We start from the raw sequence: 27,002 nt of genomic DNA on the forward strand, positions 1-27,002 counted from the left end.
ATATCTAATCAAAACAGGGGTAGATTACATACAGTGATAACTGGTGTAATTGTTGACAGAAGTGATAACTGCGTCACAGTTTAAATCCTTACTTAGTTGGAATATTTGACTTCGGGTATAAGGGTAATTTGACGAGGACACTCGCACTTTATATTTATGACCGATGGACTATTATGGATAAAAACCAGATAGGTATCAAATAAACCATGACAAAGGACAATTAACCCGAGTAACAATTAATTAAAATTAAAACGTCAAACATCATGATTACGGAAGTTTAAATAAGCATAATCCTTTTATTTCATATTCTATCGCAATTTTATTTATTGTTATTTTATTTATCGTCATTTATATATTTTACGCACTTTAATTATTGTCATTTATCTTTACGCTTAAAAATATAAAATCGACAAACCGGTCATTAAACGGTAAAAACCCCCCTTTTATAATAATATTACTACTTATATATATATATATATATATTTATATAAATATAGTTTTATAAAAATATAGTACGTAATCACTAGCTCCCTGTGGAACGAACCGGACTTACTAAAAACTACACTACTCTACGATTAGGTACACTGCCTATAGTGTTGTAGCAAGGTTTAGGTATATCCCATCCGTAAATTAATAAAACTTGTGTCATATTTTGTAGTATTTTGTATTAAAAATAATACTATTTCGTACCCTCACGCTACATCATCAAGTTTTTGGAACTGAAATTACTTTACCGAAAAGAGTGGCGCATATTTTTGATAATATTTGATTGATTAAAGTGGGATAAAAAGACAAAAAGATTTTTAATTTTATTTTTACCATATTTTTAAAATTAATATTTAAATCTTAAATTAATATTGTAAACTTTATAAAAATATATATTTAAAATTGTAAATATTTGAAAAATTAATATAAGTTTGGTATGAATTTATAATATGAATTTTTAAATTAAGTTTCGTGTGAATTTTTAATTTTTAAAATATGAAATTTTAATTTTATGCATTTCAAATTTTAAGTTTGGTGTGAATTTTTAATTTTTAATTTTTAAATTTGAATTTTATATTTAAGTTGTGTGAATTTAAAAACAAAAATTTACTTTATCTCATTAAGTTAAGAATTTGATTTTTAAAATTCGTCGTAAGTTGAAGACTAGGTCTTTGAACCGAAATTGCTTTACCCAAGGGAGGGACGAGAACTTTTATTATCATTATTTTTAATCTTATTAATTTAAAGTATGCCAAAAACATTAAAAAACCCAAAAATCTTAGCTTTTAAAACAATCGCTACAAAAAGACAAATTTTAAAATTTTGTCGAGAGACGGACTAGGACATCGATCCGAAACGACCTCATCCTAAATAACAAGGGAAACAAAATTTTAAAATTAATTTCTTAATTGTTTTCAAAAGTTAATGATTATATTAAAAAAAAAAAAAAAAAAAAAACAAACTCCGCGAGTCGCGGAGTTTGGAGGGTAAATCCCCGCGACTCGCGGAGGGACCAATTTACAGAAAAAAAATATAACGCAAGAACTGATCAGTTTCACACACCCAACTCAAACAAACTGCTGCGAAAAACCCCGAAAAAACCCAAAAAACACCCCCAAAAATCCCAATTTTTAACCGTTAATCACCAAATTTTTTGCTAAAATCATGTTGAGAAGGATGCTATCTAAGAATTACTCAAGAAAAATGGTAAATTTCTACACCTAAACACCATTTAATTCGAAATTTGGTGTTCTTGAGCTATTTTTTCCCCAATTTGATTTTGATGCTTTTTAGTGTAATTAGACTTAAATTGTTTATGTATTATGCTTGTATAACCTAGATTGATGCCGTTTAACATGATTAGAAGCCTTAAACTTCAAATTTTGAATAATCTAGGGTTTGTGTTCTTGAGCAAATTTGGGGCTTTTTGATATAAACAGGTTATGGCCGATTTTTGTCATGAATTGTTGCTAAATTGAGTAGTGTAACATGTCTAGGTAGTTAAATAATCCAAACTTTGAGCCTAAACATGATTTTGAGAATTAAAGTGGACTTTTTCAAGTCTAAAATTCATGAACTTGATTTTTGAAAGATAATGCCATTTGAGACTTGTTTGATTGCTAGTAATGATTATTTTGACATGTTATTTGAGTTGAATGCTTATGAACTTGGCGAAAATTTTCGTATATGCTTATTTGAAAAAGTGTAGATTTGATAAAAATGTGAAAATAAGCTTAAGTTTGATATAAATTGATAATGTCATTGTAATTATTTTGATTGATGATTTTGCTGACACTAATGCATATTTGGATGCACAAAAATTGTGTTTGATGTGTTTTGCAGAATGAAAGGGGTGAATCTTCATCCCAAGCCCGCAATGCTCCTGCTGAGAATTTGGAACAACAGGAGGTAGATAACTACTACAAGCAGGATATACCTCATCCAGTCATGACCTTTTCCGATATGCACTTGGAAGAGTTGCACTCGAACCTGAGATTTGACAGACTTTGGATAGATTATCCAAAATATCAACGGGGTTTGCATACTCTTCATTCTAAGGTTGTTGAGGTACGAGGGTCATAGAATGGGGACCCTTAGAAGCTGTAGAATTGGCCGGGCCAATTAGGGAATTACTTGTACAGAGGTATGGTAATTCTTCTTTTAATGACTGGATATGTTTATTCACCATACGCAGACCTGTATATAAAGTATGGTGTGAAGAATTGTTATGTAGTATAGAGTTGAATGATCGGGTAGCTAGTTTAACCGATCGTTCTTTTATTAGATTTTTGTTAGGCGGTTCGATGCGCCACATGTCTTTACTGGACATGGCTCAGGCTTTACGTATATATACGCCTGAGGAGTTAGCGTCTGCCGATTGTAGAGGATTGATACTAAACGGTAGAAAGATAGATGAGAATTTTGATACACACGGTGTGTGGAGTCAAATGACAAGCCATCACCGTTTCAAAGGGGGAAATTACTCTTATTTGGATATAGATAGAGCCGAATTAAGAGTGATACATAGGTTTTTAGCTAATTCGATTACACAAAGGGGTAAGAACAAAGAAAAAGTAAATGAACAGGATTTGTTTTACCATATGTGTATTCGAGACCCACAGAGCGCTGTAAGTATACCATATTGTGTGGGTTATTATTTATCAGCTATGGTTCGGGGGATGCGACCACATAGCATAATAGGAGGTGGTATTTTTATTACTTTGATTGGTGAATATCTCGGTGTGGATATAAGTCGGGGGGGATTATTACTAGAAGAGCCGGAACCCCGCGATACTATAGGTTTAAATGTATACCATGGTGCAAAAGTTTTGAAGAGGCGAAATAACACCGCAGTACGATACCATGGTAGACATCCACAGGTGGAGAGAAACCAGCAACAAGGTAATGTAGGAGGGGGGAATGAGATGCAAGAAATGCATAGGTTTATAGCTTCTCAGGAATACGAAAATGCTAGACAGAGAGCATTTGAAGATTGGCAAGTTCATCAGAACCAGATCATAGCTCATTGCCAACATATAGGTAGAAACTATATTCCTACACCGAAACCCGTCTTCCCTCCTTGGTCGATAGAGATGCAGCCACCATATCCTACGTATGACCCTGCCGAAGCATTCTATAGCACTTATGGTTATGCCTGGAACCCCTATTGGTACCAATATCATCCTTAGTTTACTTATTATTATTTTTTTTTATTTTGTAATTTGTAATTATTGATACATTTAATATTTTTGTTAATATTGTAATCATTTTTATAATTATCTAACTTTTATTCTTAGATTTTAATAATTTTTGAATGTGGGGTAATAAACCAAACTTCAAAAATATGTATATATGTTTGCAGTTTATCTTATGTACACAACAGGGTAAAACAACGCATTTTCAAAGACTGGCATTAAGTTCAGCAAAAGCAACTAATTTTGACGACAAGATGCAAAATATATGTGAAATAACAACAAGACGGAATGAACAAATGATGTGCATCATTTATCATTCAGCAAACAAACGCCAATATAATTGGAAACTTTGGTAAAAATTTAATCATTTTCACACTAATCACCTTCAATAATTTAAATTGTTACTGATTTCTTGCAAATGAGGGCATTGCAAGATCTTAAGTGTGGGAAGGGATTAAATTCTTTCGGATTTTAAAATTTTTACTTTATACACTTGGTTACCATTAAAAATACTAGTAAAGCAGTAGTTGTATTAGAATCTAGTGCTCTCTGATAAAAAAGAACAGCCCTAGTCTTATATACTGACTACCCAATTCTAGTAAAATTTTTCAAAATTTTCAATTAAATGAATTGAAATCATGTTTATACATATTTATGAACGATAAAACTAGGTTTTAACACCGAAATTATTGTTATCTCAGAAAGAACATAAATTAAGAAACAAACTAAAATGTCAAAATTCATTTAAAATGGAATAGAGGACGATAAAAAGAAAAATAAAAAGCCAAGTGTGGGAAAATTTACCAAGTTATTTTAAACATATGTCACATATATCTGTAACAAATAACTGAAAATACTTTTGCTTTGGACTAAACTAAACTGTTTTACCCGATGAAAGAAAAGAAGAGATGGATCTACATGATGAATCAATTCCATCATTAAAAGGAAGTAAAGTCTTCTGAAAAAGAAACGCGCTTCTTGATTTAGGTCATGAAGTTGTCGTCCAGACCAGCTGTAGGTTGACGAAAAATCTAGAAAAGTCATCTCTAAAATCAGCAGGAAATCCACGGACCTCAGCATCAAACAGGGTCGCCAAGTGGTCAGATTTATCCTAACCATGAGAAGGATTTATCTCGTACAATGGGGGGGGGGCACCGTGCAAATTAGCTTGATAAGACTAATGAATCAGATCCCCAGAAAGGATAATCTCCTTAAAGATTAAAAATCAGCTTTTAAGCCTGATATTACTCAATCCTTGAGATTGACCTTAAAGATTGAGAATTCAAACTCATGGAATTCAATGATATCTAAACTCGAGCTTGAACGAGAAAATATTTTGATCAAAATTAAAACCGATTTGTTTTCTGAAAATCCATTTTCAATGCGTTCATTACCATTGAACGTAAAATCCTGGGAATTCAACAGAATTCATTAGGTCACCTGAACCAAATCGGGTGTCAACCGTAAGAACGGTGGTTGCATAGCATGGTCGGAGACAGGACCTTGTGCCAGACCGAAAAATCATAGGATGATCTTTACTATCGCTCCTACCAAGGATAGTTCTAGCATCCGACACATTAATAAGACCATAATCATCTGCATGTCACGGGACATTGCCTTAACAGTTGCTTGTTCAACGCTTTCCTTTCAACCGGACGGTAGTTTGCCGAAAGGTAATATACGGAACAAGTAAACTGGACGTGTTGCTTTCCAAATACAAGGTTAGCAAGTGGGTGACACAAAACCGCAAGTTTTGAGCTAAAATTTTCAAATCTGAAACCCACCAAACCCACAAAAATATTTTGCAAACACCGGTAAAGGGTTATTCCGGAAAACTTATCTAGGGTAAAAACTAGATTTAATTTTCAAAAGATCAAATGTTTTCATAAAGATCCAATTTCCTTAATGGATCTAAATTTTTATAGTCATGTGGGACTGTAAACCATATCGTTACTACCATTGTTTATACCGCCGTATAGAAATCACTGATGTACAAAGTGTGAAGAATAAAGAAGTGATTCTAGTATTTCAAGACGATATTGCTTGAGGACAAGCAACGCTCAAGTGTGGGAATATTTGATAATGCTAAAAACGAACATATATTTCATAGCATTATTCCTCAAGAAAGACAAGCTTTTAGTTGCAATTGTTCTATTTACAAGTGATATTCGTTTAAATAATAAAAGGTGAAGACAAAAGACAGATTCGACGAATTGAAGACGCAAACGACCAAAAAGCTCAAAAGAACAAAAGACAATCAAAAAGGTTCCAATTATTGATAAGAAACGTCTCGAAATTACAAGAGTACAAGATTCAAAACGCAAAGTACAAAATATAAAATTGTACGCAAGGACGTTCGAAAATCCGGAACCGGGACCAGAGTCAACTCTCAACGCTCGACGCAACGGACTAAAAATTACAAGTTAACTATGTATATAAATATAATATAATATATAATTAATTATATTAATTATATATATATTATATTTATAAATAAACCGTCGGCAGAGAAACTCCAAAGTGTGAGCTGGAATCTCAAACTCCGCGACTCGCGGAGTTTGAAGGCAAAATATGCCGCGAGTCGCGGAGCCCCAAAAATCAAAAATCCCTATAAAGCAAACCGAATTCTGATCAAAATTTCATATTCTATTTTCTCTCTTCTCTCATATATACGATATATATATATATATATATATATATATATATATATATATATATATATAATTTATATTTTAATTTTAATTTTAATTATAATTCTAATAATAAAGGTATGTTAGCGAATGTTGTAAGGGTGTAAGTCGAAATTCTGTCCGTGTAACGCTACGCTATTTTTAATCATTGTAAGTTATGTTCAACCTTTTTATATTAATGTCTCGTAGCTAAGTTATTATTATGCATATTTAAAACGAAGTAATCATGATGTTGGGCTAATTACTAAAATTGGGTAATTGGGCTTTGTACCATAATTGGGGTTTGGACAAAAGAACGACACTTGTGGAAATTAGACTATGGGCTATTAATGGGCTTTATATTTGTTTAACTAAATGAAAGTTTGTTAATGTTAATATAAAGATTTACAATTGGGCGTCCCTATAAATTACCATATACACTCAATCGGACACGATGGGCGGGGTATTTATATGTACGAATAATCGTTCATTTAACCGGACACGGGAATGGATTAATAGCCACTAGAATAATTACAACAGGGGTGAAATTACATTCAAGGGTAATTGGTGTAATTGTTAACAAAGTAGTAAAACCTTGGTTTACACGCAGTCGATAACCTGGTGTATTCATTAAACAAAGTATTAAAACCTTGTTACAATTCGAATCCCCAATTAGTTGGAATATTTAACTTCGGGTATAAGAATAATTTGATGAGGACACTCGCACTTTATATTTATGACTGATGGACTGTTATGGATAAAAACCAGACGGACATATTAAATAATTCAGGACAAAGGACAATTAACCCATGGGCATAAAACTAAAATCAACACGTCAAACATCATGATTACGGAAGTTTAAATAAGCATAATTCTTTTATTTCATATTTAATTTCCTTTATGTTATATTTAATTGCACTTCTAATTATCGCACTTTTATTTATTGTTATTTAATCGCACTTTTAATTATCGTACTTTTTAATTATCGTAAGTTTATTTTATCGCACTTTTATTATTCGCAATTTCATTATCGTTATTTACTTTACGCTTTAATTTAAGTCTTGTATTTATTTTATATTTTACATTAGGTTTTAACTGCGACTAAAGTCTTAAAATCGACAAACCGGTCATTAAACGGTAAAAACCCCCCTTTATAATAATAATATTACTTATATATATGTTTGTATTTTTATAAAAGTAAACTAATATAGCGTTGAGCTTTGTTTAAAGATTTCCCTGTGGAACGAACCAGACTTACTAAAAACTACACTACTGTACGATTAGGTACACTGCCTATAAGTATTGTAGCAAGGTTTAAGTATATCCATTCTATAAATAAATAAATATCTTGTGTAAAATTGTATCGTATTTAATAGTTTTTCCTAGTAAAATATAAACTATTTTATATACACCTCGCATAACATCAAGTATTTTTGGCGCCGCTGCGAGAAAATACTTGATGTCGTACGAGGTGTATATAAAATAGTTATTAATTTTAGCAGGAAATACTATTATATACGATATAATTTTACACAAGATATTTATTTATTTATAGAATGGATATACTTAAACCCTACAACACTTATAGGCAGTGTACCTAATCGTACAGTAGTGTAGTTTTTAGTAAGTCCGGTTCGTTCCACAGGGAAATCTTTAAACAAAGCTCAACGCTATATTAGTTTACTTTTATTAAAAATACAAATATATATATAAGTAATATTATTATTATAAAGGGGGGTTTTTACCGTTTAATGACCGGTTTGTCGATTTTAAGATTTTAGTCGCAGTTAAAACCTAATGTAAAATATAAAATAAATACAAGACTTAAATTAAAGCGTAAAGTAAATAACGATAATGAAATTGCGAATAATAAAAATGCGATAATTAAAAAGTACGATAATTAAAGTGCGATTAAATAACAATAAATAAAAGTGCGATAATTAGAAGTGCAATTAAATATAAAATAAAGGAAATTAAATATGAAATAAAAGAATTATGCTTATTTAAACTTCCGTAATCATGATGTTTGACGTGTTGATTTTAGTTTTATGCCCATGGGTTAATTGTCCTTTGTCCTGGATTATTTAATATGTCTGTCTGGTTTTTGTCCATAACAGTCCATCAGTCATAAATATAAAGTGCGAGTGTCCTCATCAAATTATTCTTATACCCGAAGTTAAATATTCCAACTAATTGGGGATTCGAATTGTAACAAGGTTTTAATACTTTGTTTAATGAATACACCAGGTTATCGACTGCGTGTAAACCAAGGTTTTACTACTTTGTTAACAATTACACCAATTACCCTTGAATGTAATTTCGCCCCTGTTTTAATTATTCTAGTGGCTATTAATCCATTCCCGTGTCCGGTTAAATGAACGATTATTCGTACATATAAATACCCCGCCCATCGTGTCCGATTGAGTGTATATGGTAATTTATAGGGACGCCCAATTGTAAATCTTTATATTAACATTAACAAACTTTCATTTAGTTAAACAAATATAAAGCCCATTAATAGCCCATAGTCTAATTTCCACAAGTGTCGTTCTTTTGTCCAAACCCCAATTATGGTACAAAGCCCAATTACCCAATTTTAGTAATTAGCCCAACATCATGATTACTTCGTTTTAAATAAGCATAATAATAACTTAGCTACGAGACATTAATATAAAAAGGTTGAACATAACTTACAATGATTAAAAATAGCGTAGCGTTACACGGACAGAATTTCGACTTACACCCTTACAATATTCGCTAACATACCCTTATTATTAGAATTATAATTAAAATTAAAATATAAATTATAAATATATATATATTTTTCGTATATATGAGAGAAGAGAGATTATTGAATATGAAATTTTGATCAGAATTCGGTTTGCTTTATAGGGATTTTTGATTTTTGGGGCTCCGCGACTCGCGGCATATTTTGCCTTCAAACTCCGCGAGTCGCGGAGTTTGAGATTCCAGCTCACACTTTGGAGTTTCTCTGCCGACGGTTTATTTATAAATATAATATATATATATAATTAATATAATTAATTATATATTATATTATATTTATATACATAGTTAACTTGTAATTTTTAGTCCGTTGCGTCGAGCGTTGAGAGTTGACTCTGGTCCCGGTTCCGGATTTTCGAACGTCCTTGCGTACAATTTTATATTTTGTACTTTGCGTTTTGAATCTTGTACTCTTGTAATTTCGAGACGTTTCTTATCAATAATTGGAACCTTTTTGATTGTCTTTTGTTCTTTTGAGCTTTTTGGTCGTTTGCGTCTTCAATTCGTCGAATCTGTCTTTTGTCTTCACCTTTTATTATTTAAACGAATATCACTTGTAAATAGAACAATTGCAACTAAAAGCTTGTCTTTCTTGAGGAATAATGCTATGAAATATATGTTCGTTTTTAGCATTATCAAATATTCCCACACTTGAGCGTTGCTTGTCCTCAAGCAATATCGTCTTGAAATACTAGAATCACTTCTTTATTCTTCACACTTTGTACATCAGTGATTTCTATACGGCGGTATAAACAATGGTAGTAACGATATGGTTTACAGTCCCACATGACTATAAAAATTTAGATCCATTAAGGAAATTGGATCTTTATGAAAACATTTGATTTTTTTGAAATCTAGTTTTTTACCCTAGATAAGTTTTCCGGAATAACCCTTTACCGGTGTTTGCAAAATATTTTTTTGGGTTTGGTGGGTTTCAGATTTGAAAATTTTAGCTCAAAACTTGCGGTTTTGTGTCACCCACTTTCTAACCTTGTATTTGGAAAGCAACACGTCCAGTTTACTTGTCCCGTATATTACCTTTCGGTAAACTACCGTCCGGTTGAAAGGAAAGCGTTGAACAAGCAACTGTTAAGGCAATGTCCCGTGACATGCTTTTGATTATGGTCTATAACGTGTCGGATGCAATTACTATCCTTGGTAGGAGCAATAGTAAAGCTCACCCTTATAATTTTTCGGCCTGGCACAAGGTCCTGTCTTTGACCATGCTATGCAACCACCGTTCTTACGGTTGACACCCGATTTAGTTCAGGTGACCTAATGAATTCCAGGTGAATTCCTAGGATTTTACGTTCAATGGTAATGAACGCATTGAAAATAGGGTTTTCAGAAAACAAATCGGTTTATAATTTTGATCAAAATATTTTCTCGTTCAAGCTCGAGTTTAGATATCATTGAATTCCATGAGTTTGAATTCTCAATCTTTAAGGTCAATCTCTAGGATTGAGTAATATCAGTCTTAAAAGCTGATTTTTAATCTGTAAGGAGATTATCCTTTCTGGGGATCTGATTCATTAGTCTTATCCAGCTAATTTGCATGGTGCCCCCCCATTGTACGAGATAAATCCTTCTCATGGTTAGGATAAATCTGACCACTTGGCGACCCTGTTTAATGCTGAGGTCCGTGGATTTCCTGCTGATTTTAGTGATGACTTTTCTAGATTTTTCGTCAACCTACAGCTGGTCTGGACGACAACTTCATGACCTAAATCAAGAAGCGCGTGTCTTTTTCGGAAGACTTTACTTCCTTTTAATGATGGAATTGATTCATCATGTAGATCCATCTCTTCTTTTCTTTCATCGGGTAAAAACAGTTTAGTTTAGTCCAAAGCAAAAGTATTTTCAGTTATTTGTTACAGATATATGTGACATATGTTTAAAATAACTTGGTAAATTTTCCCACACTTGGTTTTTTATTTTCCTTTTTATCGTCCTCTATTCCATTTTAAATGAATTTTAACATTTTAGTTTGTTTCTTAATTTATGTCCTTTCCGAGGTAACAATAATTTCGGTGTTAAAACCTAGTTTTATCGTTCATAAATATGTATAAACATGATTTTGAATTCATTTAATTGAAAATTTTGAAAAATTTTACTAGAATTGGGTAGTCAGTATATAAGACTAGGGCTGTTCTTTTTTATCAGAGAGCACTAGATTCTAATACAACTACTGCTTTACTAGTTTTTTTAATGGTAACCAAGTGTTTAATATAAAAATTTTAAAATCCGAAAGAATTTAACCCCTTCCCACACTTAAGATCTTGCAATGCCCTCATTTGCAAGAAATCAGTAACAATTTAAATTATTGAGGGTGATTTGTGTGAAAATGATTAAATTTTACCAAAGTTTCCAAATATATTGGTGTTTGTTTGCTGAATGATAAATGGTGCACATCATTTGTTCATTCCGTCTTGTTGTTATTTCACATATATTTTGCATCTTGTCGTCAAAATTAGTTGCTTTTGCTGAACTTAATGCCAGTCTTTGAAAATGCGTTGTTTTACCCTGTTGTGTACATAAGATAAACTGCAAACATATATACATATTTTTGAAGTTTGGTATATTACCCCACATTCAAAAATTATTAAAGTCTAAGAATAAAAGTTAGATAATTATAAAAATGATTACAATATTAACAAAAGTATTAAACGTATCAATAATTACAAATTACAAAATAATAAAAAATAATAAGTAAACTAAGGATGATATTGGTACCAATAGGGGTTCCAGGCATAACCATAAGTGCTATAGAATGCTTCGGCATGGTCATACGTAGGATATGGTGGCTGCATCTCTATAGACCAAGGAGGGAAGATGGGTTTCGGTGTAGGAATATAGTTTCTACCTATATGTTGGCAATGAGCTATGATTTGGTTCTGATGAACTTGTCAATCTTCAAATGCTCTCTGTCTAGCATTTTCGTATTCCTGAGAAGCTATAAACCTATGCATTTCTTGCATCTCATTCCCCCTCCTACATTACCTTGTTGCTGGTTTCTCTCCACCTGTGGATGTCTGCCATGGTATCGTACTGCGGCGTTATTTCGCCTCTTCAAAACTTTCGCACCATGGTATACATTTAAACCTATAGTATCGCGGGGTTCCGGCTCTTCTAGTAATAATCCCCCCCGACTTATATCCACACCGAGATATTCACCAATCAAAGTAATAAAAATACCACCTCCTATTATGCTATGTGGTCGCATCCCCCGAACCATAGCTGATAAATAATAACCCACACAATATGGTATACTTACAGCGCTCTGTGGGTCTCGAATACACATATGGTAAAACAAATCTTGTTCATTTACCTTTTCTTTGTTTTTACCCCTTTGTGTAATCGAATTAGCTAAAAACCTATGTATCACTCTTAATTCGGCTCTATCTATATCCAAATAAGAGTAATTTCCCCCTTTGAAACGGTGATGGCTTGTCATTTGACTCCACACACCGTGTGTATCAAAATTCTCATCTATCTTTCTACCGTTTAGTATCAATCCTCTACAATCGGCAGACGCTAACTCCTCAGGCGTATATATACGTAAAGCCTGAGCCATGTCCAGTAAAGACATGTGGCGCATCGAACCGCCTAACAAAAATCTAATAAAAGAACGATCGGTTAAACTAGCTACCCGATCATTCAACTCTATACTACATAACAATTCTTCACACTATACTTTATATACAGGTCTGCGTATGGTGAATAAACATATCCAGTCATTAAAAGAAGAATTACCATACCTCTGTACAAGTAATTCCCTAATTGGCCCGGCCAATTCTACAGCTTCTAAGGGTCCCCATTCTATGACCCTCGGTACCTCAACAACCTTGGAATGAAGAGTATGCAAACCCCGTTGATATTTTGGATAATCTATCCAAAGTCTGTCAAATCTCAGGTTCGGGTGCAACTCTTCCAAATGCATATCGGAAAAGGTCATGACTGGATGAGGTACATCCTGCTTGTAGTAGTTATCCACCTCCTGTTGTTCCAAATTTTCAGCAGGAGCATTGCGGGCGTGGGATGAAGATTCACCCCTTTCATTCTGCAAAACACATCAAACACAATTTTTGTGCATCCAAATATGCATTAGTGTCAGCAAAATCATCAATCAAAATAATTACAATGACATTATCAATTTATATCAAACTTAAGCTCATTTTCACATTTTTGTCAAATCTACACTTTTTCAAATAAGCATATACGAAAATGTTCGCCAAGTTCATAAGCATTCAACTCAAATAACATGTCAAAATAATCATTACTAGCAATTAAACAAGTCTCAAATGGCATTATCTTTCAAAAATCAAGTTCATGAATTTTAGACTTGAAAAAGTCCACTTTAATTCTCAAAATCATATTTAGGCTCAAAGTTTGGATCATTTAACTACCTAAACATGTTACACTACTTATTTTAGCAACAATTCATGACAAAAATCGGCCATAACCTGTTTATATCAAAAAGCCCCAAATTTGCTCAAGAACACAAACCCTAGATTACTCAAAATTTGAAGTTTAAGGCTTCTAATCATGTTAAACAGCATCAATCTAGGTTATACAAGCATAATACATAAACAATTTAAGCTTAATTACACTAAAAAGCATCAAAATCAAATTGGGGAAAAATAGCTCAAGAACACCAAATTTCGGATTAAATGGTGTTTAGGTGTAGAAATTTACCGTTTTTCTTGAGTAATTCTTAGATAGCATCCTTCTCAACATGATTTTAGCAAAAAATTTGGTGATTAACGGTTAAAAATTGGGATTTTTGGGGTTGTTTTTCGGGTTTTTTCGGGGTTTTTCGCAGCAGTTTGTTTGAGTTGGGTGTGTGAAACTGATCAGTTCTTGCGTTATATTTTTTTTCTGTAAATTGGTCCCTCCGCGAGTCGCGGGGATTTACCCTCCAAACTCCGCGAGTCGCGGAGTTTTTTTTTTTTTTTTTTTTATAATCATTAACTTTTGAAAACAATTAAGAAATTAATTTTAAAATTTTGTTTCCCTTGTTATTTAGGACGAGGTCGTTTCGGATCGATGTCCTAGTCCTTCCTTCGACAAAATTTTAAAATTTGTCTTTTTGTAGCGATTGTTTTAAAAGCTAAGATTTTTGGGTTTTTTAATGTTTTTGGCATACTTTAAATCAATAAGATTAAAAATAATGATAATAAAAGTTCTCGTCCCTTCCTTGGGTAAAGCAATTTCGGTTCAAAGACCTAGTCTTCAACTTACGACGAATTTTAAAAATCATATTCTTAACTTAATGAGATAAAGTAAATTTTTGTTTTTAAATTCACACAACTTAAATATGAAATTCAAAATTATTATTAAAAATTCACACCAAACTTAGAATTTAAAATGCATAAAATTAAGAATTTATATTTTAAAAATTCACACCAAACATAATTTAAAAATTCATAAATTCATATCAAACTTATATTAATTTTTCAAATATTTACAATTTTAAATATATTGTTTTTACAAAGTTTACAATATTAATTTAAGATTTAAATATTAATTTTAAAAATATGGTAAAAATAAAATTAAAAATCTTTTTGTCTTTTTATCCCACTTTAATCAATCAAATATTATCAAAAATATGCGCCCCTCTTTTCGGTAAAGTAATTTCGGTTACAAGACCTAATTTAACTCATGACGAATTTTTGAAATATTCTGGGTTGATTGATTAAAGATATTTATACCTTAAGAATAAACGTTAAATTTCGCAGTGATGTAATAAATTTCTGAATGATATCAATAATTTCGGTCGCCAAACCTAATTTTATTTAATACCAATTTAATACTTTTTAGCGAACAAATTAGCGTTTATTATCAAAAGGTTAAAAATAAAAAAAAAAATAAAAACTGTACAGACATACCTGTGAAATAGATTTCTTAGTTATATGATCTATCCTATTCATAAGATAGTCGGTTTAATTAATTTTCCATGGCTACATAGGCGTAACCTCGAGCATTCAGTGTCTTTTCTTCTAAACATATGAACGGTCCGTCTCTGCATAAAGTAACAAATTCGGTATTTGAATAGGTTTGATTATTTGAACATTTACCTCCATGTGACCATTTTCCGCATTTGTGACATCTTTCTAGGTGTCGTGCTCTTCTTTTCGCTGCGGATTTTGATTTTCCTTTACCAAATTGTAACTTATTATCTTCGCATCTGGATTCTTTTCTAACTCCGTCCATTCTTTCTCTGATTACTGATACTATTTCACTCGGTAGTATGTCATTATTACGTTTAGAGATCAAAGCGTGTAGCATTAGACCATGGTTTAGTTCACAGGCAGTCTTCATTTCGTAAAAACCTAAAAAAAAAATAATTCAGAATGGGGGGAGAAGACTAGTTCTTTAGGGTCTGCTAGGGAAAGACCATACGTGTTCCATTTTCGAGAACTACACGAAAACAGACAATCTAACTCTAACAGAAATACATATTATCCTTTAAAGACTTGATTCTCCCCACACTTAGTTAGCTGTGGTGTCAAAATTGTGATTAACTTCGTTGTCGACTTCCATCGGACCATGTATGTAATGTTTAACTCTGTCACCATTAACTTTAAATTCCATCCCATTTGAATTTATTAATTCTATCGTTCCGTATGGGAAAACTCTTTTGACTATGAATGGTCCAGACCATCTTGATTTCAATTTTCCAGGAAATAGCTTGAATCGTGAATTGAAAAGAAGAACTCTGTCTCCTTCTTTAAATTCTTTTGAACTTCTGATTCTTTTATCATGCCATTTCTTCGTTCTTTCTTTATAGATTAACGAATTTTCGTATGCTTCATGTCTTAATTCTTCTAATTCGTTTAGTTGACTTAATCGTAGACGTCCGGCTTCATGTAAATCAAGATTACATGTCTTCAAAGCCCAAAATGCTTTGTGTTCAATTTCTACTGGAAGATGACATGCTTTTCCATAAACAAGTCTAAAAGGTGTGGTTCCAATTGGAGTTTTGTAGGCTGTTCTAAAAGCCCAGAGTGCATCCTCCAATTTAATGGACCATTCCTTCGGATTTGATCCTACGGTTTTCTCTAGAATACGTTTTAAAGCTCGGTTTGTATTTTCAACTTGTCCACTTGTTTGTGGATGATATGCGGTGGAGATTTTATGAGTTACTCCATATCTTTTAAGAACTTTCTCAAGTTGATTATTACAGAAATGAGTACCCCGATCACTTATTAAAGCTTTCGGTGTTCCAAACCATGCAAAAAGACGTTTTAAAAAGTTGACTACAACTCGTGCATCGTTAGTTGGGAGAGCTTGTGCTTCCGCCCATTTAGATACATAATCAATGGCTACGAGTATATATAGATTATTATGAGATTTTGGAAATGGACCCATAAAGTCAATACCCCAAATGTCAAATACTTCACATACTTGGATGACATTTTGTGGCATTTCATCACGTTGACTTATTTTTCCGGCCCTTTGACATGCATCACAGGATTTGCAAAGAAGGTGTGCGTCTTTGTAAATTGTAGGCCAATAGAATCCAGCTTCATAAACTTTTCTTGCTGTTAGTTGAGGCCCATAATGCCCTCCTGTTGGTCCTGTGTGACAATGGTTTAAAATTTTACTAGCTTCATCTCCAAATGCACATCGGCGTATTATTCCATCGGGACAACTTTTAAACAGATGTGGATCTTCCCAGAAATAGTGTTTTATATCACTGAAGAATTTCTTTCGTTTTTGGTACGATAATCCTTTTTCAAGGAATCCACATACTAAATAATTTGCATAGTCTGCAAACTATGGAATTTCTTTATAATCTATCTTCAATAGATATTCATCAGGAAAGTTGTCTTGTATGGCCGATTCATTTAGAACTTCTAATTCGGGATTTTCAAGACGAGAAAGATGATCAGCGGCGAGATTTTCTGCTCCTCTTTTATCTCGGATTTCAATATCAAACTCTTGTAAGAGTAAGATCCAACGGATTAATCTTGGTTTAGCATCTTGTTTTGAAAATAGGTATCTAAGAGCAGAATGGTCGGTATAGACCACCGTTTTTGCTAGAACGAGATATGATCGAAATTTGTCAAAAGCAAAGACAATAGCAAGGAGTTCTTTTTCAGTAGTTGTATAGTTCGTTTGTGCTCCTTGTAATGTCTTACTAGAATAATATATAGGTTGAAATCGTTTTTCAATCCTTTGTCCTAAAACGGCTCTCATTGCAAAATCACTTGCATCGCACATTAGTTCAAATGGTAGATTCCAATTTGGTGTTATCATGATCGGTGCATTAGTGAGTTTTTCTTTAAGAATATTAAAAGATTTGATACACTCATCTGAAAAGATGAATGACGCATCCTTTTCTAGGAGTTTATTCATAGGAGTGGCAATTTTAGAAAAATCTTTTATGAAACGTCGGTAAAAACCGGCATGCCCTAGAAAACTCCTAACTCCTCTAACATTGGTGGGATGTGGAAGTTTAGCAATTACATCTACTTTAGCTCTATCCACTTCAATTCCTTCTTTTAAAATTTTATGTCCAAGAACGATGCCTTCTTTAACCATGAAATGGCATTTCTCCCAATTAAGAACTAGATTCAATTTTTCGCATCTAATTAGCATTCGTTCCAGATTAACTAGACATGATTTAAATGTATCACCGAAGACTGAAAAGTCATCCATGAAAACTTCCATGCATTCTTCTATCATGTCATGAAAAATCGCCATCATACACCTTTGAAAGGTTGCAGGGGCGTTACAAAGTCCAAATGGCATGCGTTTGTAAGCAAAAGTACCATAAGGGCACGTGAATGTGGTTTTCTCTTGATCTTCGGGTGCTATTGGAATTTGAAAATATCCGGAAAATCCATCTAGAAAACAATAGTAACTATTTCCGGCTAATCTTTCCAACATTTGATCTATGAAAGGTAAGGGAAAGTGATCTTTTCTGGTGGCGTCATTTAATTTTCTATAATCAATACATACACGCCATCCTGTTACAGTCCTAGTAGGAATAAGCTCATTTTTCTCATTTATAATGACAGTCATGCCACCCTTCTTAGGTACGCATTGAACTGGGCTTACCCATGGACTATCAGAGATTGGATATATCAAACCTGCATCTAGCAGTTTAATAATCTCTTTCTTAACTACATCTTGCATATTAGGATTTAGTCTTCGTTGGCGTTGCACATACGTTTTATGACCTTCTTCCATAAGGATTTTATGTGTGCAATACGAAGGACTTATTCCTTTAATATCATGAATCTTCCATGCAATGGCTGGTTTATGAGCTTTCAACACAGAAATGAGTTGTGATTTCTCATTTTCAGTAAGAGAAGACGATATTATTACAGGTAATTCAGATTCACCATGTAAATAAGCGTATTCCAAATGATTTGGAAGTGGCTTTAACTCTAATTTCGGAGGTTCTTCTATCGATGATTTATATCGATATCTGTCTTCTTCTTTTAGCATTTGAATTTCTTCTGTTGTTGGTTCATATCCATTAGCTATAAGTGTAGCTAACATTTCAGCTTCATCAATTGGTTCATTACCTTCTCCTAAAGAACATTCTCCTGTTCCTTGTAATTCTGGAAATTCTTCTAATAATTCTGCATGTGCATCTATAGTTTGAATATAATAACATGTATCATCTGCAGATTGTGGTTGTTGCATTGCTCTATCAACTGAAAAGGTAACACTCTCATCCTCTATACTTAGGGTCAGTTTCTTACCGAACACGTCTATCATTGCTTTAGCCGTGTTTAAGAATGGTCTTCCTAATATGAGAGGAACTTGAGAATCTTCTTCCATGTCCAAAACAACAAAATCTACTGGAAATACTAAAGTACCAACTTTAACTAGCATGTTCTCCATTATCCCTCTAGGATATTTTATTGATCTATTGGCTAGTTGTATGCTTATTCTGGTTGGTTTCAATTCTCCAAGGTCTAGTTTAGCGTATAGTGAATACGGCATTAAATTTATACTAGCACCTAAGTCTGCCAATGCTTCTATTGAACTAAGACTACCCAGAAAACATGGAATTGTGAAACTTCCTGGATCAGATAGTTTTTCTGGTATCTTATTCAACAGCACTGCTGAACAATTAGCATTCATAGTAACAGCCGAGAGTTCTTCCATTTTCTTTCTATTTGAGATTAGATCTTTCAAGAATTTAGCATATCTAGGCATTCCTGAAATCACATCAATGAAAGGAAGATTTACATTTATCTGTTTAAACATATCCAAAAATTTGGATTGCTCGGCTTCAAGTTTTTCTTTCTTCATTTTACTCGGGTAAGGAAGTGGTGGTTGGTATGGTTTAACATAAGGTTTATCCTTAACTGTGTTATTTTCATTAACCTTCTCAACTACCGGTTCTTTTTCCTTATCTTGATCAGGTTGTGGTTCTTGTGGAGTAGGAATAGTTTCATCAGAAGTTACAGGTATTTCAGGTGGTTTAAGTGTTGTACCACTTCTTGTGGTAATGGCTTTAGCTGTTTCATTCCGGGGGTTAGCATTTGTATCACTAGGTAGACTTCCCGGTTTTCTTTCACCTATTAACCTTGCTAGGTTACTTACTTCTTATTCCAGATTTTGAATAGAAGCTTGTTGATTTCTAAATGCTTGAGCATTTTGTTCATTGGTTTGTTTCTGAGATGTGAAAAACTGCGTTTGAGTTTCAACTAGCTTCGTCATCATATCTTCTAAATTTGGCTTTTTATCATCGGTTTGTTGTGGTGGTTTGTTTTGAAAATTAGGTCTTTGCTGATTGTAAGTATTATTGGATACTTGTTGATTGCTAGGACCTTGTTGGTTGTTGTATGGAATATTTCGGTTATAATTCTGGTTTTGATTGTAAATTGGTCTTGGCGGTTGATAATTATTCTGATAATTATTTCCAGGCCTTTGGTTTATGTATGAAATATTCTCTCTTTGTTCCATTGTTAATTCAATACTGAGACAATCTTTTGTCAAATGTGGTCCTCCACACTGCTCACAACTAATTCGTATTGAGTGAATATCTTTAGTCATCTTTTCCATTCGTCTCTCCACAGCATCTATCTTTGCGGAAATGGAATCTAAGTCATGGCTAGAATCGGCTCTAGCTGCTTTAGATGATCTAACGATATCTTTTTCTTGGTGCCACTCATGTGAGTGGGAAGCAGTGTTATCAATAATTTTGTAAGCATCAGTTTCGGTTTTCTTCATAATAGAACCACCAGCTGCTATATCTATGTCTTTCCTTGTAGTGATGTCGCATCCTCGGTAGAATATTTGTACTATTTGACAGGTGTCTAAACCATGTTGCGGACATCCTCTTAATAACTTTCCATATCTTGTCCACGCCTCATATAGAGTTTCATTTGGTTTCTGTGTAAACGTAACAATTTCAGCTTGAAGTCTTACGGCTTTAGATGCAGGAAAGAATTGTTTAAGAAATTTGTCAATTAAAACATCCCATGTATCAATCGCCCCTTCAGGTAACGATTCCAACCAATCTTTGGCTTCTCCCTTTAAAGTCCAGGGAAATAACATGAGATATATCTGTTCATCCTCCACTTCTCGGATTTTAAATAGTGTGCAGATCCTATTAAAGGTACGTAGATGTTCATTTGGATCTTCCTTCGGCGCACCACTAAATTGGCATTGATTAGTCACCATGTGTAAAATTTGTCCTTTGATTTCATAATCTGGCGCATTAATGTCTGGATGAGTAATTGCGTGACCTTGGCCAGTGCGTTTAGCTCTCATTCGGTCTTCCATACTTAAAGGTTCCAGATTCTCCATAATTGAATTTGTTGAATCGGTATCACTAGATGATTCTGATTTAATGGTTCGTTCCTTAACAATCTTTGTTTGAATGATTGGTGGTTCCGGAGGAAAGTTTAGTGGTTCAGGATCTACGAACCGTTCCTGAATATTCTCCGGATTCTCAATTGTGAGGTCGGGTTCAAAAAATGGATTATCGGAAATTTGAACTGAAGTACTTGGTTGACTGGATGACGATTCTAAAGAAAAATCAACGGCGGTTATATTTGCTAAATGTCTTGATCTAGTTACAGGTGGTGAACGTACAAAAGGTGGTGAACGTCTTGCTCGGTGCATTCACTGAATATCCTATTAGTTTTTAAAAGGAAAGAAAAATTATAATAAGTTATCCAATCAATAGACTTTTCTGATTTTGCCCACGTTTCGAATAGCCAAAAGATGCAGCAGAGGGGCAGGATTCGTTTGGTCTCAATATAATTGAGGACTGTTTGGCTCCAATAACCCGGTCCACGTACAAATCCAACTATTACTACGAACCAGAAAATTTTGATGTCTATCAATTTAACCACTCAAAATAAATTTTCGTAATTTTAAGAAATTTAGATAAGAAGTAGAAAAAATTCTAAGTCCTAAAACTAGAATAGCGAGAAATAAGAGAGAAAAAGAGTTCGTCGCAAAAGGTCGAAATAGAAAAAAAAATGGTTGAAAAATAAAAGGTGACGGAAAAATAAAAGAAACTTATAAAAACTTAAAAATACTTAACTAACCTAACCTTATTACTACAACTAACTTAAAATTATGATCGCAAATTGAGATTACTAATTGGAATGACAATTGGTACATAGTAAAAGGTCTAAAAATATTAAAGCTTACAGGAGAAACTAAATCCCAAATGGAAATAACTTAAAAAGAAACTAAAACTTAAAAAGGCGTCGCAAAATTCTAAAGCACCTAAATCTTAGTCTAAAGAAAAAGCACTTAAGGAATTCTACGGCAAAGCCTAAAAATCTAGGAGTAAAAATAACTATAGCAAAAACTAAGTTTAAAATTAAATATGAGCTAAAAAATACAAATATTACGCTACAACGATTAAAAAGGGACAAAATATAAAAATATACAAAAAATTGTAAAAATTACAATTTTTATAAAAATATTATTTTTATATTATTTATTTAATAAAACTACTAATTTTACAAATTAATTAAAACTAATTTAAACAAAATAAAACAAATTAAATAAAAAGTAAATCTTAAAATAAAACTAATAATAATAATAATAATAATAATTAGGGTTTATATTATTAATAATTAATAATAATTCGTAATTAATGCTGGTTTAGGGTTTTTGTCCGTGTGTCAGGTAGCCTCCGCGAGTTGCGGTAATTTATAAAGAAAACCCCGCGAGTCGCGGGGTTCAGAATTTCAGCTGACAGGTTTTATCTTCAACGCCTTTTTCTTTATTTATTTATTTATTTATTTTATTTTCTGTTTTTAATTTTTATATAAATAAAAGATATTAAAATTAAACTTATATTTTTATAAACTAAAATAAAAATAAAGAAACTTATAAAACTTAAATATTTAACAAAATCTTAAAAATACATATATTTTTGTTTTTCTTTTTATATTTTTGAATAATTAAAACGTATTTTTACAAAAGCGAATTTTAATAAAAGTAAACAAAAAATCTTTTTTTTTTTATATTAGCGTTGCGCTTCCGGCTTTTAAGATATTCCCCGGCAGCGGCGCCAAAAATACTTGATGTCGTACGAGGTGTATATAAAATAGTTATTAATTTTAGCAGGAAATACTATTAAATACGATACAATTTTACACAAGATATTTATTTATTTATAGAATGGATATACTTAAACCTTGCTACAACACTTATAGGCAGTGTACCTAATCGTACAGTAGTGTAGTTTTTAGTAAGTCCGGTTCGTTCCACAGGGAAATCTTTAAACAAAGCTCAACGCTATATTAGTTTACTTTTATTAAAAATACAAATATATATATAAGTAATATTATTATTATAAAGGGGGGTTTTTACCGTTTAATGACCGGTTTGTCAATTTTAAGATTTTAGTCGCAGTTAAAACCTAATGTAAAATATAAAATAAATACAAGACTTAAATTAAAGCGTAAAGTAAATAACGATAATGAAATTGCGAATAATAAAAATGCGATAAAATAAAATTGCGATAATTAAAAAGTACGATAATTAAAAGTGCGATTAAATAACAATAAATAAAAGTGCGATAATTAGAAGTGCAATTAAATATAAAATAAAGGAAATTAAATATGAAATAAAAGAATTATGCTTATTTAAACTTCCGTAATCATGATGTTTGACGTGTTGATTTTAGTTTTATGCCCAACTTGATGATGTAGCGTGAGGGTACGAAATAGTATTATTTTTAATACAAAATACTACAAAATATGACACAAGTTTTATTAATTTACGGATGGGATATACCTAAACCTTGCTACAACACTTATAGGCAGTGTACCTAATCGTACAGTAGTGTAGTTTTTAGTAAGTCCGGTTCGTTCCACAGGGAAATCTTTAAACAAAGCTCAACGCTATATTAGTTTACTTTTATTAAAAATACAAATATATATAAAAGTAATATTATTATTATAAAGGGGGGTTTTTACCGTTTAATGACCGGTTTGTCGATTTTAAGATTTTAGTCGCAGTTAAAACCTAATGTAAAATATAAAATAAATACAAGACTTAAATTAAAGCGTAAAGTAAATAACGATAATGAAATTGCGAATAATAAAAATGCGATAAAATAAAATTGCGATAATTAAAAAGTACGATAATTAAAAGTGCGATTAAATAACAATAAATAAAAGTGCGATAATTAGAAGTGCAATTAAATATAAAATAAAGGAAATTAAATATGAAATAAAAGAATTATGCTTATTTAAACTTCCGTAATCATGATGTTTGACGTGTTGATTTTAGTTTTATGCCCATGGGTTAATTGTCCTTTGTCCTGGATTATTTAATATGTCCGTCTGATTTTTGTCCATAACAGTCCATCAGTCATAAATATAAAGTGCGAGTGTCCTCATCAAATTATTCTTATACCCGAAGTTAAATATTCCAACTAATTGGGGATTCGAATTGTAACAAGGTTTTAATACTTTGTTTAATGAATACACCAGGTTATCGACTGCGTGTAAACCAAGGTTTTACTACTTTGTTAACAATTACACCAATTACCCTTGAATGTAATTTCACCCCTGTTTTAATTATTCTAGTGGCTATTAATCCATTCCCGTATCCGGTTAAATGAACGATTATTCGTACATATAAATACCCCGCCCATCGTGTCCGATCGAGTGTATATGGTAATTTATAGGGACGCCCAATTGTAAATCTTTATATTAACATTAACAAACTTTCATTTAGTTAAACAAATATAAAGCCCATTAATAGCCCATAGTCTAATTTCCACAAGTGTCGTTCTTTTGTCCAAACCCCAATTATGGTACAAAGCCCAATTACCCAATTTTAGTAATTAGCCCAACATCATGATTACTTCGTTTTAAATAAGCATAATAATAACTTAGCTACGAGACATTAATATAAAAAGGTTGAACATAGCTTGCAGTGGTGATTAATCGCGTAGCGTTGCACGGACAGAATTTCGACTTACACACTCAAACGATCTCTATCATAAATCTTATTATTATCATAATTTAAAATAAAAATTAAGATTATTGTTATATCTGATTACATTAACATTATGATAGAGAATTATAAATATAGATATTAGATATTAGATATAGATATTTGATCGATATATAGATAAAAAAGGATAGAAAAAGTTATATTTCAATTGATCGTTACATAGACTTTTATAGGCGAAATTAGAAATTGAATTTTCATTTACGACCCCTGAACTATGCTCAATTAACAACTTTTTATTATTTAATATTATTCTTATTATGAATTATTAAAATATTATATTTTATTCTTGTGCATAGTTGACTCATAATTTTTACACCGTTGCGTCGAGCGTTGAGAGTTGGTTCATGTCCCGGTTCCGGATTTTCGAACGTCCTTGCGTACAATTTAATATCTTGTACTTTGCGTTTTGTAACTTGTACGCTTGTCATTTTTAGACGTTCTTCATCAATAATTTGAACCTTTTTAATTGTATATTGTACTTTTTAGCTTTTTGGACCTTTTTGTCTTCAAATCGTCGTTTTCGCCTTTTGTCTTCGCACTTATTTAAAATAAACGAATATTACTTGAAAATGGAACAATTGCAACTAAAATCTTGTCTTTCTTGGGGGATTTTGCTATGAAATATATGTTCCTTTTTAGCCTTATCAATATCCCCACACTTGAGCGTTGCTTGTTGATAGTGTTCCAAATGAACATATATTTAGTAGCAATATCGTTCCAATATGTAAAGTTTTTAATGTAATTTCCTTATTTTTAGTTGTAATAGTTAAATAAATAAGTGCGAAGACGAAAGACGCAAATCGCTCGAAAATGAAGATTTAAAGACAAAAACGAAGATTTGAAAGACCAAAACGTCCAAAAAGCTCAAAAGTACAAGATACAATCAAAAAGGTTCAAATTATTGATGAAGAACGTCTAAAAATGACAAGAGTACAAGTTACAAAACGCAAAGTACACGATATAAAATAGTACGCAAGGACGTTCGAAAATCCGGAACCGGGACATGAACCAACTCTCAACGCTCGACGCAACGGTGTAAAAATTACGAGTCAACTATGCACAAGAATAAAATATAATATTTAAATAAATCATAATAAGAATAATATTAAATAATAAAAAGTTGTTAATTGAGCATAGTTCAGGGGTCGTAAATGAAAATTCAATTTCTAATTTCGCTATATAAGCGATGTATTACGATCGATAGAGAACAACTTTTTTTTCCGATCTTTTTTTTCTTCTCCTATCTTTTTCTTATTTTTTTTATCTATCAAATATCAATATCTATATTTATAATTCTCTATCATAATGTTAATGTAATCAGATATAACAATAATCTTAATTTTAATTTTAAATTATGATAATAATAAGATTTATGATAGAGATCGTTTGAGTGTGTAAGTCGAAATTCTGTCCGTGTAACGCTACGCTATTTTTAATCATTGTAAGTTATGTTCAACCTTTTTACATTAATGTCTCGTAGCTAAGTCGTTATTATGCTTATTTAAAATGAAGTACTCATGATGTTGGGCTAATTACTAAAATTGGGTTATTGAACTTTGGACCATAATTAAGGTTTGGGCAAAAGACCGACACTTGTGGAAATTGGATTATTGACTATTAATAGATGGGGGGTATTGTCTAATTGAGTGACAACTCATTGGAGTCTGTCGAACCTATCTTCAAATTAACTATCCTAATAATTAATAATGATTATGGTTGTCCTATTTAGTGACGTTCATATGGAATCTGTTATAATCATTTAATTAATCAATTGGGTTGGGTAATTGATTATTCATTCTGATCAAGTGGATGAATTAATATTCATAAACTAATTAAAACAGGGGTGGATTACATACAGTGATAACTGGTGTAATTATTGACAGAAGTGATAACTGCGTCACAGTTTAAATCCTTAATTAGTTGGAATATTTGACTTCGGGTATAAGGGTAATTTGACGAGGATACTCGCACTTTATATTTATGACCGATGGACTATTATGGACAAAAACCAGATAGACGTATCAAATAAACCAGGACAAAGGACAATTAACCCATGGTAATAAATTAAAATCAACACGTCAACCATCATGATTACGGAAGTTTAAATAAGCATAATTCTTTTATTATATTTCTCATCGTATCTTTATTTACTGTCATTTTATTACTCGCAATTTTATTTTATGTCATTTTATTTATCGCAATTTATTTTACGCACTTTAATTTTTGTCATTTATTTTTACGCTTAAAATAGACAAACCGGTCATTAAACGGTAAAACCTCCATTTTATAATAATACTACTACTTATTTATATATATATTTTTACAAATAAACTTAATAATATAGCGTTAACTTCACCAGCTCCCTGTGGAACGAACCGGACTTACTAAAAACTACACTACT

The 27,002-nt window shown here is 32.1% G+C and overlaps 1 pseudogene; it reads right to left on the reverse strand.

Annotated features, from left to right (window-relative positions):
- The window catches only part of LOC139849860 (uncharacterized), a 197,477-nt pseudogene that overhangs the window by 85,034 nt on the left and 85,441 nt on the right, over positions 1 to 27,002 (reverse strand).

This window comes from Rutidosis leptorrhynchoides, chromosome 5, assembly GCF_046630445.1.
Source record: "Rutidosis leptorrhynchoides isolate AG116_Rl617_1_P2 chromosome 5, CSIRO_AGI_Rlap_v1, whole genome shotgun sequence".
Lineage (NCBI taxonomy): Eukaryota > Viridiplantae > Streptophyta > Magnoliopsida > Asterales > Asteraceae > Rutidosis > Rutidosis leptorrhynchoides.